The sequence below is a fragment of the Artemia sp. Qi Xiang Cuo genome, chromosome 7 (genome assembly GCF_049724085.1).
Source record: "Artemia sp. Qi Xiang Cuo chromosome 7, ASM4972408v1, whole genome shotgun sequence".
Lineage (NCBI taxonomy): Eukaryota > Metazoa > Arthropoda > Branchiopoda > Anostraca > Artemiidae > Artemia > Artemia sp. Qi Xiang Cuo.
In genome coordinates this window covers 71,506,943-71,519,352 of record NC_142800.1, presented here as the reverse complement: position 1 = coordinate 71,519,352, position 12,410 = coordinate 71,506,943, and the positions used below count along the sequence as shown (strand labels likewise).

Here is a 12,410-nt window from a genome sequence, read left to right as displayed (position 1 = left end):
AGAGGCGACCCACCACAATGTTAATCGATTTCAGGTCCTAGAGGCCGCAAAGAGACGGCGGTGATCGCATTTTGTAGCCCAAGCTCAAACTAAGAAACGTGCAAAATTTCATCCTCCTCCGACTTTGTCTTCATGGGGTAAACTGGGCCGGAAGTTTCGACCCTCCCACCACAGCCCCCCTTTGACGTTGTCCGATTGGGTTGAAATTTAGAGGTTAAGTTTTCCTAGGGCCCGGGAGCTTGTCCTCGAAATTTCAGCTCAATCCGATCACTTCTTCCCTGTTTTCAAAAACCAAATATAGCCACTTAAAATTCATTTCTCTTTTTTTTTGTTATCCACGCTTACAGGCCACAGTTGGCAACTGATCCGGGTGAATGAGGACTCATTCGAAGCAGAATTCGACCTGTTAGGGCCTTTTGATATTTTCAGACCGAAAAAATTATCCCCCGAATTTACATTTACGAAAAACCTCATTTTCCTATAATAGCCCATGTTATTTTTTCCCCCCACAACCCCCCTTTAATGTTGTTTGATCGGGCTTAAATTTAGAAAATAACTTTTTCTGGGACCTGGGAGCCTATCCTCGAAATTTCAGCTCAATCTGATCACTCCTTCTCTGTTTTCGATAAACCAAATATCAGGTTTTACGGGGATTTGCATGCTTTAAAAAAATAAATTCACTTTACTAAAAAACTGTTATAATTATGTGTCGTTAGTCCAGCGGTCAAGACTCCTGACTGTCAGGCGGAAAACCTGGGTTCGATTCACCGTCAGAGAAAATTTTTTATATGCTGAATTTACAGTTTAAAAAAGAAACTCAGTTTCTTTTTTAAATAACTCCCGACACGATCAGCAAACAGTTAGTCAAGCAATTATAAGTAATAAACTGTACAAAAACGTGCAGAAATTATTTGAAAAAAACTACGTTCTCTAAAGAGTTGAAGAGGCTGAGTTACAAGGTCGAACCTTAAAACGTACAGGGATTAGGAGGCACAGTTAGGGGGCTGCCGCCCCCCAAACCCCCCCTTTCGCAGCCTTTAAATAAAAAAAAAAGTTTTTTAAAATGAAAGTAAGGAGCGACATTAAATCTTAGAACGAACAGAAATTATTCCGTATATGAAAGGGGCTGTGCCCTCCTCAACGCCTCGCTTTTTACGCTAAAGTTTGACTTTCTCACAACTCTTTTTTTTAAACAATAAAAACTTTAGCGTAAAGAGCGAGGCGTTGAGGAGGGCACAGCCCCTTTCATATACGGAATAATTTCTGTTCGTTCTAAGATTTAATGTCGCTCCTTACTTTCAGTTTTAAAAACTTTTTTTTTATTTAAAGGCTGCGAAAGCGGGGGTTTGGGGGGCGGCAGCTTCACAACTGTGCCTCCTAATCCCTGTACGTTTTAAAGTTCGACCTTGTAACTCAGCCTCTTTAACTCTTTAGAAAACGTAGTTTTTTTTCAAATTAACATATAGCATTGGCTATTGGGAAATATACAGACGTTTTCAGGGGGGATCTTTACATGAAGGAAGCTTTCATGGAGTAAGCCAAAATCAAACCCTGCATTAATTCAAAAACGTTCAAAAATTAAATAAAAAAACAAGCTTTTTAAACTGAAAGTAAGGAGCGACATTACAACATAAAACGAACAGAAATTATTCCGTATATGAAAGGGGATTTCCCCTCCTCAACGCCCTCCTTTTTTTTATTGTATTAAAAAATAGAGTTGTCAGAGAGTGAAACTTTAGCGTAAAGAGCGAGGCGTTGAGGAGGGGAAAGCCCCTTTCTTATACGGGAAAAATTCTGTTCGTTTTAAGTTTTAATGTCGCTCCTTACTTTCAGTTAAAAAAAAATGTTTTTTTTATTTAATAGGAAACAGAGAACAAGAAGAAATTGCAGCTTCGCTGTAATGAAGGCCCGAATGGTTTAAAATACAAAAGGAAAAGAGTTTGTACGTTAAATTTCGCGAGATAATTTCCACTGTAACCAAACATTTTTTCCTAGACTAGGCAACTGATTTTGTGCTAAAACTATTTGAAGGGAAAAAGTAAAACGAAAAGAGCTTGTACGTTAAATTTCGCGGGATTATTTCCATCGTGACCATACATCTTTTCCTAGACTAGGCAACTGATTTTGTGCTAAAAATATTAGAAGGGGAAAAGTAAAACGAAAAGAGCTTGTACGTTAAATTTCGCGGGATCATTTCCATCGTGACCACACATCTTTTCCTAGACTAGGCAACTGATTTTGTGCTAAAAATATTTGAAGGGAAAAAGTAAAAAGAAAAGAGCTTGTACGTTAAATTTCGCAGGATAATTTCCATCGTGACCACACATCTTTTCCTGGACAAGGTAACTGATTTTGTGCTAAAAATATTTGAAGGGGAAAAGTAAAACGAAAAGTGCTTGTACGTTAAATTTCACGGGATAATTTCCATCGTGACCAAACATCTTTTCCGGGACTAGGTTACTGATTCTGTGCTAAAAATATTTGAAAGGAAAAAGTAAAACCAAAAGAGCTTGTACGTTAAATTTCGCGGGATAATTTCCATCGTGACCACGCATCTTTTCCTGGACTAGGTAACTGATTTTATGCTAAAAATATTTGAAGGGTAAAATTAAAACGAAAAGACGTTACGTTAAATTTCACGGGATAATTTCCATCGTGACCACACATCTTTTCCTAGACTAGGCAACTGATTTTGTGCTAAAAATATTTGAAGGGTAAAATTAAAACGAAAAGAGCTTTTATGTTAAATTTCGCGAGATAATTTCCATTGTAACCACACATTTTTTCCTAGACTAGGCAACTGATTTTGTGCTAAAACTATTTGAAGGGAAAAAGTAAAACGAAAAGAGCTTGTACGTTAAATTTCGCGGGATAATTTCCATCGTGACCACACATCTTTTCTGGGACTAGGTAACTGATTTTGTGCTAAAAATATTTGAAGGGTGAAATTAAAACGAAAAGAGCTTGTACGTTAAATTTCGCGAGATAATTTCCATTGTGACCACACATCTTTTCCTGGACTAGGTAACTGATTTTGTGCTAAAAATATTTGAAGAGGAAAAGTAAAACGAAAAGAGCTTGTACGTTAAATTTCACGGGATAATTTCCATCGTGACCACACATCTTTTCCGGGACTAGGTAACTGATTTTGTGCTAAAAATATTTGAAGGGTAAAATTAAAACGAAAAGAGCTTGTACGTTAAATTTCGCGAGATAATTTCCATTGTGACCACACATCTTTTCCTGGACTAGGTAACTGATTTTGTGCTAAAAATATTTGAAGGGGAAAAGTAAAACGAAAAGAGCTTGTACGTCAAATTTCACGGGATAATTTCCATCGTGACCACACATCTTTTCCTAGACTAGGCAACTGATTTTTTGCTAAAAATATTTGAAGGGGAAAAGTAAAACGAAAAGAGCTTGTACGTTAAATTTCACGGGATAATTTCCATCGTGACCACACATCTTTTCCGGGACTAGGTTACTGATTTTGTGCTAAAAATATTTGAAGGGAAAAAGTAAAACGAAAAAAGCTTGTACATTAAATTTCGCAGGATAATTTCCATCGTTACCAAACATCTTGGACTAGGAAACTGATTTTTTGCTAAAACTATTTGAAGGGAAAAAGTAAAACAAAAAGAGCTTGTACGTTAAATTTCACGGGATAATTTCCATCGTGACCACACATCTTTTCCGGGACTAGGTTACTGATTTTGTGCTAAAAATATTTGAAGGGAAAAAGTAAAACGAAAAAAGCTTGTACATTAAATTTCGCAGGATAATTTCCATCGTTACCAAACATCTTGGACTAGTAAACTGATTTTGTGCTAAAACTATTTGAAGGGGAAAAGTAAAATGAAAAGAGCTTGTACGTTAAATTTCACGGGATAATTTCCATCGTGACCACACATCTTTTCCGGGACTAGGTTACTGATTTTGTGCTAAAAATATTTGAAGGGAAAAAGTAAAACGAAAAGAGCTTGTACGCTAAATTTCGCAGGATAATTTCCATCGTGACCACACATCTTTTCCTAGACTAGGCAACTGATTTTTTGCTAAAAATATTTGAAGGGGAAAAGTAAAACGAAAAGAGCTTGTACGTCAAATTTCACGGGATAATTTCCATCGTGACCACACATCTTTTCCGGGACTAGGTTACTGATTTTGTGCTAAAAATATTTGAAGGGAAAAAGTAAAACTAAAAAAGCTTGTACATTAAATTTCGCAGGATAATTTCCATCGTTACCAAACATCTTGGACTAGGAAACTGATTTTGTGCTAAAACTATTTGAAGGGAAAAAGTAAAACAAAAAGAGCTTGTACGTTAAATTTCACGGGATAATTTCCATCGTGACCACACATCTTTCTCTAGACTAGGCAACTGATTTTGTGCTAAAAATATTTGAAGGGAAAAAGTAAAACGAAAAGAGCTGGTACGTTAAATTTCTCGGGATAATTTCCATCGTCACCACACATCTTTTCCTAGAATAGGCAACTGATTTTGTGCTAAAAATATTTGAAGGGGAAAAGTAAAACGAAAAGAGCTTGTACGTCAAATTTCACGGGATAATTTCCATCGTGACCACACATCTTTTCCGGGACTAGGTTACTGATTTTGTGCTAAAAATATTTGAAGGGAAAAAGTAAAACGAAAAAAGCTTGTACATTAAATTTCTCAGGATAATTTCCATCGTTACCAAACATCTTGGACTAGGAAACTGATTTTGTGCTAAAACTATTTGAAGGGGAAAAGTAAAATGAAAAGAGCTTGTACGTTAAATTTCACGGGATAATTTCCATCGTGACCACACATCTTTTCCGGGACTAGGTTACTGATTTTGTGCTAAAAATATTTGAAGGGAAAAAGTAAAACGAAAAGAGCTTGTACGCTAAATTTCGCAGGATAATTTCCATCGTGACCACACATCTTTTCCTAGACTAGGCAACTGATTTTGTGCTAAAAATATTTGAAGGGGAAAAGTAAAACGAAAAGAGCTTGTACGTCAAATTTCACGGGATAATTTCCATCGTGACCACACATCTTTTCCGGGACTAGGTTACTGATTTTGTGCTAAAAATATTTGAAGGGAAAAAGTAAAACGAAAAAAGCTTGTACATTAAATTTCGCAGGATAATTTCCATCGTTACCAAACATCTTGGACTAGGAAACTGATTTTGTGCTAAAACTATTTGAAGGGGAAAAGTAAAATGAAAAGAGCTTGTACGTTAAATTTCACGGGATAATTTCCATCGTGACCACACATCTTTTCCTAGACTAGGCAACTGATTTTGTGCTAAAAATATTTGAAGGGAAAAAGTAAAACGAAAAGAGCTTGTACGTTAAATTTCGCGGGATAATTTCCATCGTGACCACGCGTCTTTTCTTGGACTAGGTAACTGATTTTGTGCTAAAACTATTTGAAGGGGAAAAGTAAAATGAAAAGAGCTTGTACGTTAAATTTCACGGGATAATTTCCATCGTGACCACACATCTTTTCCTAGACTAGGCAACTGATTTTGTGCTAAAAATATTTGAAGGGAAAAAGTAAAACGAAAAGAGCTTGTACGTTAAATTTCACGGGATAATTTCCATCGTGACCACACATCTTTTCCGGGACTAGGTTACTGATTTTGTGCTAAAAATATTTGAAGGGAAAAAGTAAAACGAAAAGAGCTTGTACGCTAAATTTCGCAGGATAATTTCCATCGTGACCACACATCTTTTCCTAGACTAGGCAACTGATTTTGTGCTAAAAATGTTTGAAGGGAAAAATTAAAACGAAAAGAGCTTGTACGTTAAATTTCGCTGGATAATTTCCATCGTGACCACACATCTTTTCCTGGACTAGGTAACTGATTTTGTGCTAAAAATATTTGAAGGGTAAAATTAAAACGAAAAGAGCTTGTACGTTAAATTTCGCGAGAAAATTTCCATCGTGACCACACATCTTTTCCTGGACTAGGTAACAGATTTTGTGCTAAAAATATTTAAAGGGGAAAAGTAAAACGAAAAAAGCTTGTACGTTAAATTTCGCGGGATGATTTCCAACGTGACCACACATCTTTTCCTGGACTAGGTAACTGATTTTGTGCTAAAAATATTTGAAGGGGAAAAGTAAAACGAAAAGAGCTGGTACGTTAAATTTCGCGGGATAATTTCCATCGTGACCACACATCTTTTCCTAGACTAGGCAACTGATTTTGTGCTAAAAATATTTGAAGGGGAAAAGTAAAACGAAAAGAGCTGGTACGTTAAATTTCGCAGGATAATTTCCATCGTGACCACACATCTTTCCTGGAGTAGGTAACTGATTTTGTGCTAAAACTATTTGAAGGGGAAAAGTAAAACGAAAAGAGCTTGTACGTTAAATTTCACGGGATAATTTCCATTGTGACCACACATCTTTTCCTAGACTAGGCAACTGATTTTGTGCTAAAAATATTTGAAGGGGAAAAGTAAAACGAAAAGAGCTGGTACGTTAAATTTCGCGGGATAATTTCCATCGTGACCACACATCTTTTCCTAGACTAGGCAACTGATTTTGTGCTAAAAATGTTTGAAGGGAAAAATTAAAACAAAAGAGCTACTACGTTAAATTTTGCAGGATAATTTTCATCATGACCACACATCTTTTCTTGGACTAGGTAACTGATTTTGTGCAAAAAATATTTGAAGGGAAAAATTAAAACGAAAAGAGCTTGTACGTTAAATTTCGCGAGATAATTTCCATCGTGACCACACATCATTTCCGGGACTAGGTAACTGATTTTGTGCTAAAAATATTTGAAGGGAAAAAGTAAAACGAAAAGAGCTTGTATGTTAAATTTCACGGGATAATTTCCATCGTGACAACACATCTTCTAGACTAGGCAACTGATTTTGTGCTAAAAATATTTGCAGGGGAAAAGTAAACGAAAAGAGCTTGTACGTTAAATTTCGTGGGATAATTTCCATCGTGACCACACATCTTTTCCTAGACTAGGCAACTGATTTTGTGCTAAAAATATTTGAAGGGAAAAAGTAAAACGAAAAGAGCTGGTACGTTAAATTTCGCGGGATAATTTCCATCGTGACCACACATCTTTCCTGGAGTAGGTAACTGATTTTGTGCTAAAACTATTTGAAGGGGAAAAGTAAAACGAAAAGAGCTTGTACGTTAAATTTCGCGGGATAATTTCCATCGTGACCACACATCTTTTCCTGGACTAGGCAACTGATTTTGTGCTAAAAATATTTGAAGGGAAAAAGTAAAACGAAAAGAGCTGGTACGTTAAATTTCGCGGGATAATTTCCATCGTGACCACACATCTTTCCTGGAGTAGGGAACTGATTTTGTGCTAAAACTATTTGAAGGGGAAAAGTAAAACGAAAAGAGCTTGTACGTTAAATTTCGCGGGATAATTTCCATCGTGACCACACATCTTTTCCTGGACTAGGCAACTGATTTTGTGCTAAAAATATTTGAAGGGGAAAAGTAAAACGAAAAGAGCTTGTACGTTAAAATTCACGGGATAATTTCCATCGTGACCACACATCTTTTCCTGGACTAGGTAACTGATTTTGTGCTAAAACTATTTGAAGGGGAAAAGTAAAACGAAAAGAGCTTGTACGTTAAATTTCACGGGATATTTCCATCGTGACCACACATCTTTTCCTAGACTAGGCAACTGATTTTGTGCTAAAAATATTTGAAGGGAAAAAGTAAAACGAAAAGAGCTGGTACGTTAAATTTCGCGGGATAATTTCCATCGTGACCACACATCTTTCCTGGAGTAGGTAACTGATTTTGTGCTAAAACTATTTGAAGGGGAAAAGTAAAACGAAAAGAGCTTGTACGTTAAATTTCACGGGATAATTTCCATCGTGACTACACATCTTTTCCTAGACTAGGCAACTGATTTTGTGCTAAAATTATTTGAAGGGAAAAAGTACAATCAAAGAATTTTGCATATTTAGAACAAGAACATAAAAGAGCTGATTTTTCTGATGTATACATTGCAGTCAAAATTCTGTTATATGGCGTCTTTAAAGAATTTTAGTTTCTATTGATACAGTTTGCTCTTTACTTACAGTTGATTACCACGAGCTATTTCATACGGGCCTGTCCTAACTCTGAAACAGCTGCCACCACTTAACTCCTGCTATTCAAATATCACTTTGAAAATGATAATCATAGAAAAAATACATAGCTTTAACCATTTCTCGGAAGGGAAGAGATGAGGGCTTGGGTAGGGTATAAAATGAATGAACATCCCAAACAAATTATTAGGGGTATAGTTTTTCAGCTGTTCAGGTGGTTTCCTTTGGATAAATATTGGTTTTAGGGTATGCCATTATTCCCTCCCCCTTCTTCTGTGTAGAAAAACATAACAGACATTCCATGCTATATTCAAGATATTCCCACAACAAGAGTGGCATATCCTGAGCACGGGCTTTCTCCATACTTATCTAAGTTAGGAGTTTCTGAATGGAAGTTGTCACCCCAAAAAGCCAATATTGCAGCATTAGTCCCACTATATTCCTCGGAATGAAAGAAATTCACTTGGGGTGGTATATCTCCATACTCTCCCTCCATATTCATCAAAGTTAGAAAGCGTGGGCCTTAAATAAACTTTCTGAGGACTCAGGTCCTCACCCCTGCCCGTCCACAGTAGGATCACTCGAAAACACTTTGGTCCTCTCTATGTCAATTTAATTTTACTATCATGATAATAGAATGATAATAATATTTACTTTTTTTGCTATGTAAAATGACTAAAAATGTTAATTTTTTTTACACAAAATCCTACTAAAACTTTCAATTTCAATTTAAGCAAACCCCTTCTAATATTTTTAGGAAACAAAATGCCACTACTACCACCATTCTAAGGAGGAAAATTCAAATTCTTTGAAAACTCTAACCAGGATTCAAGAAAGTGGCCCCATTTTGGGAGGATTAACTTTAAACTTAATAGTGTTTTTGTATTTTAAACTTAATGAATTACCACGGACAACAGTTTCTTTTGATGTATACACTGTAATTAAATTCCCAGTTTTTGAAGCTTCATTTAATATCGATAAAAGTTGCTCCTTACTTGTAATTCATTACCGAGAACTGTTTGATTACATAGAAAAATTAACATTAACGTGGAAAACAGAAAAGAAAATTTTATGTGGAGACAACTTTCTGTTATCAACAAATGATGTGCACTGACCTCTGCTACGGTGAGTGCCACTCACTAAGCCTCAGCTCTTTAAACGGGCCTCTTTTATACATTATATATATATATATATATATATATATATATATATATATATATATATATATATATATATATATATATATATATATATATATATATATATATATATATATATATATATATATATATATATATATATATATAGTGTAGTAAATATACACATATAATATTGTGTTTACTATATACACTATTATATATTATATGCACATTATTGTATAATATACGTACTATATACTATGTTGTATATACTGTACTTGATTTCCACCATCTGTGAAAGACAAGTGCTCAAACATATTATTAGAATTAATATTTTATATATTAATTCTAATAATAACTTTTATATAAGTAAAATACTACTTAGAAATATGTAAAAATAAGAAATAAATATTTATAACTATATATTATTTTATAAAAGACAGATTAATCTCTCATTACTACTTATTAATTAAAAAAAGCTTTTCGAAAAAAAAGTAAAGAACTCCATTAAACAAAAAATGAGCAAAAATAAAATCAAATAATATACCAAGCGTGAAATTACCACAAATCAGCATCAATAAATAAATGAAACTCAAAACGAAATATAAATGTTTTTAGTTTTATAACTTTAATAAATAAAACAATATTAAGATTTTGATTACTAAATATCAGTATATGTATATTAAACTGACAATGCACATTCATTTGTATGTTTTTCAGTAAACTACAAATTATGTTCTGGCCTTGGGAAGGCATAGGGTTTTGAGCCCAACTTATGTTAATTTCTGCTCGTTTTGAGTTTGACTCGGTTATTTATTGTAATTTCTGTTTGTTTTGGGTTTCATTTATTTATTGATGCTGATTTGTGGTAATTTCACGCTTGGTAGATTATTTGATTTTATTTTTGCTAAATTTTTGTTTAACGGATATCGTTTCTTTCCTTTGAAAAACTTATTTTGTGGAAAAAGTTTTTTTTAATTAATTTCTGTTCGTTTTATATTGACATAGTCTTTTCAGGGAAAAAGAAAATAATACTTTAAATCTATTCTCTTTTTTAAGACTCTATAGTTTGGCCTGCTATTTGTATGCTGGAGAAAAATTTTCAGCAATTTTTAACAACATACACCCTTTTAAAATCTGGACACAAATAGTACTGTTTAACTTAGTTTCATACCTCTTCTAGATTACTTGAAATAGAAAACTTGACACCATTCGCACAAAATTCGGTTTACTTTCTTTGATACCATGGATACACTTATGCTATTTTGATTTGATTCAATTTTAAGAGCAGAAATAATCCCGAAAGTTTCAACATAATACCCTCAGTCGTTCTTGGGATACTACTGAGATGCTTTATTGGGAATTAGCATTAACACAGTGCATTTTGATTTAATCTTAAGGCAAATTTTAGTTTTAAAAAAAATGTGGAAAATGGGTGGGTGGGGTGGGTAGGGGGACTAGTTGCCTTCTAATCACTTTCGACTATTAGAAAGGGCATTAGCCCTTTCTATTTTCAATTGTATGAACCCTTTTCGAAGTTCCCCCGACAACTCCTTCGATACGAAGTGCCCTGGTCTAAACAACATCAACAAAAATAATAATACATTACACCCACATCGATCTTTACTATAAAAATGTCAAGCCTTTCAATCACTTTGGACTATTAAAAAGGGCACTAGGCCTTTCAATTTCCAATCGATTGAGCCCTTTTTCAAACAACGCTTTATATATACCCAGGGCATAAATTACAACCCTTACTCTAAGGGCTGTTAGAGTGGTCGTCATCCTCTAGACCTAATTTCCAGAACTTTTAACTACGTTAAACAAAATGGCTATCTCAAAAGTTTGATTGGCTGTGTTTGGTGAAATGGTGGGCGTGAGAGGGGAGTTAGTCACCCTCCAATCACTTTCGACTATTAAAAAGGGCACTAGCCCACTCAATTTCCAATTGAATGAGCCCCTTTTGAAGTTTTACGACAACTCCATCTATAAAAAAACTTTATATGCCCCCAGGGCATAACTTACAACCTTTGCCCTGAGGGCTCTGAGGGGTTTGTCATCCTTAAATACATAATTTCAAGAACTTTCAACTACGTTGAACAAAATGGCTATCTCTAAACTTTGATTGAATATTATCGGGGAAATGGTGGGCGTTAGAGGGGGTATAATTACTCTCCGCTCACTTTCGACTATTAAAAAGGGCCATTCCAATTTTCAATCAAATGAGCCCTTTTTTAAATTTCTACAGCAACTTTCTATATAAACCTTATATGCCCCCAGGGCATAACTTACAACCCTTGCACTGAGGGCTCTGAGGGGGTTATCATCCTAAAAGACCTAATTTGCAGAACTTTCAACTACGTTGAACAAAATGAATATCTCAAAATTTTGATTGGATGTGTTTGGGAAAATCGTGGACGTGAGAGGGACGTTAGTCGACCTCCAATCACTTTCAACAATTAAAAAGGCACTAGCCCTTTCAATTTCCAATTGAATGAGCCCTTTTGAAGTTTCTACGAAAAGGCTTTCAATGAAAACCTTATTTGCCCCCAGGGCATAACTTATAGCCCTTGCCCTTAGGGCTGTGAGGGGGAGGGGTTGTCATGCTTAAAGACCTAATTTCCAAAACTTTCAACTACGTTGAATAAAATGGCTAACCTTGCCCTTAGGGCTGTGAGGGGGAGGGGTTGTCCTCCTCAAAGACCTAATTTCTAAAACTTTTAACTAGGTTGAACAAAATGGTTATCTAAAAATTTTGATTGGATGTGTTTGCGGAAAAGGTGGGCGTGGAAGGGGAGTTAGTTGCCTTCCAATCACTTTTGACTATTAAAAAGGGCAGTAGCCATTTCAATTTCCAATAGAATGAGACATTTTTGAAGTTTCTACGACAACACTTTCTATAAAAACCTTGTATACTTCCAGGGCATAACTTACAACCCTTGCCCTGAGAGCTGTGAGGGAGGGGCTACCATCCTCAAGACCTATTTTCCAGAACTTAAAACTACGTTGAATAAATGACTATCTCAAAATTTTGATTGGATGTATTTTGGGAAAAGGTGGGTGCGAGAGGGGGGTTAGTTTGCCTCCAATCATTTTCGACTATTAAAAAGGGCACTAGCCCTTTGAATTTCCAATCAAATGAGCCTATTTTTTGAAGTTTCTACGACAACGCCTTCTATAAAAACTTACAT

The 12,410-nt window shown here is 35.1% G+C and overlaps 1 protein-coding gene across 2 annotated transcripts in view; it reads right to left on the bottom strand.

Annotated features, from left to right (window-relative positions):
• The window catches only part of LOC148950654 (DDB1- and CUL4-associated factor 8-like), a 105,150-nt gene that overhangs the window by 11,462 nt on the left and 81,278 nt on the right, over positions 1-12,410 (bottom strand). The gene's annotated exons all lie outside the window — the stretch shown is intronic.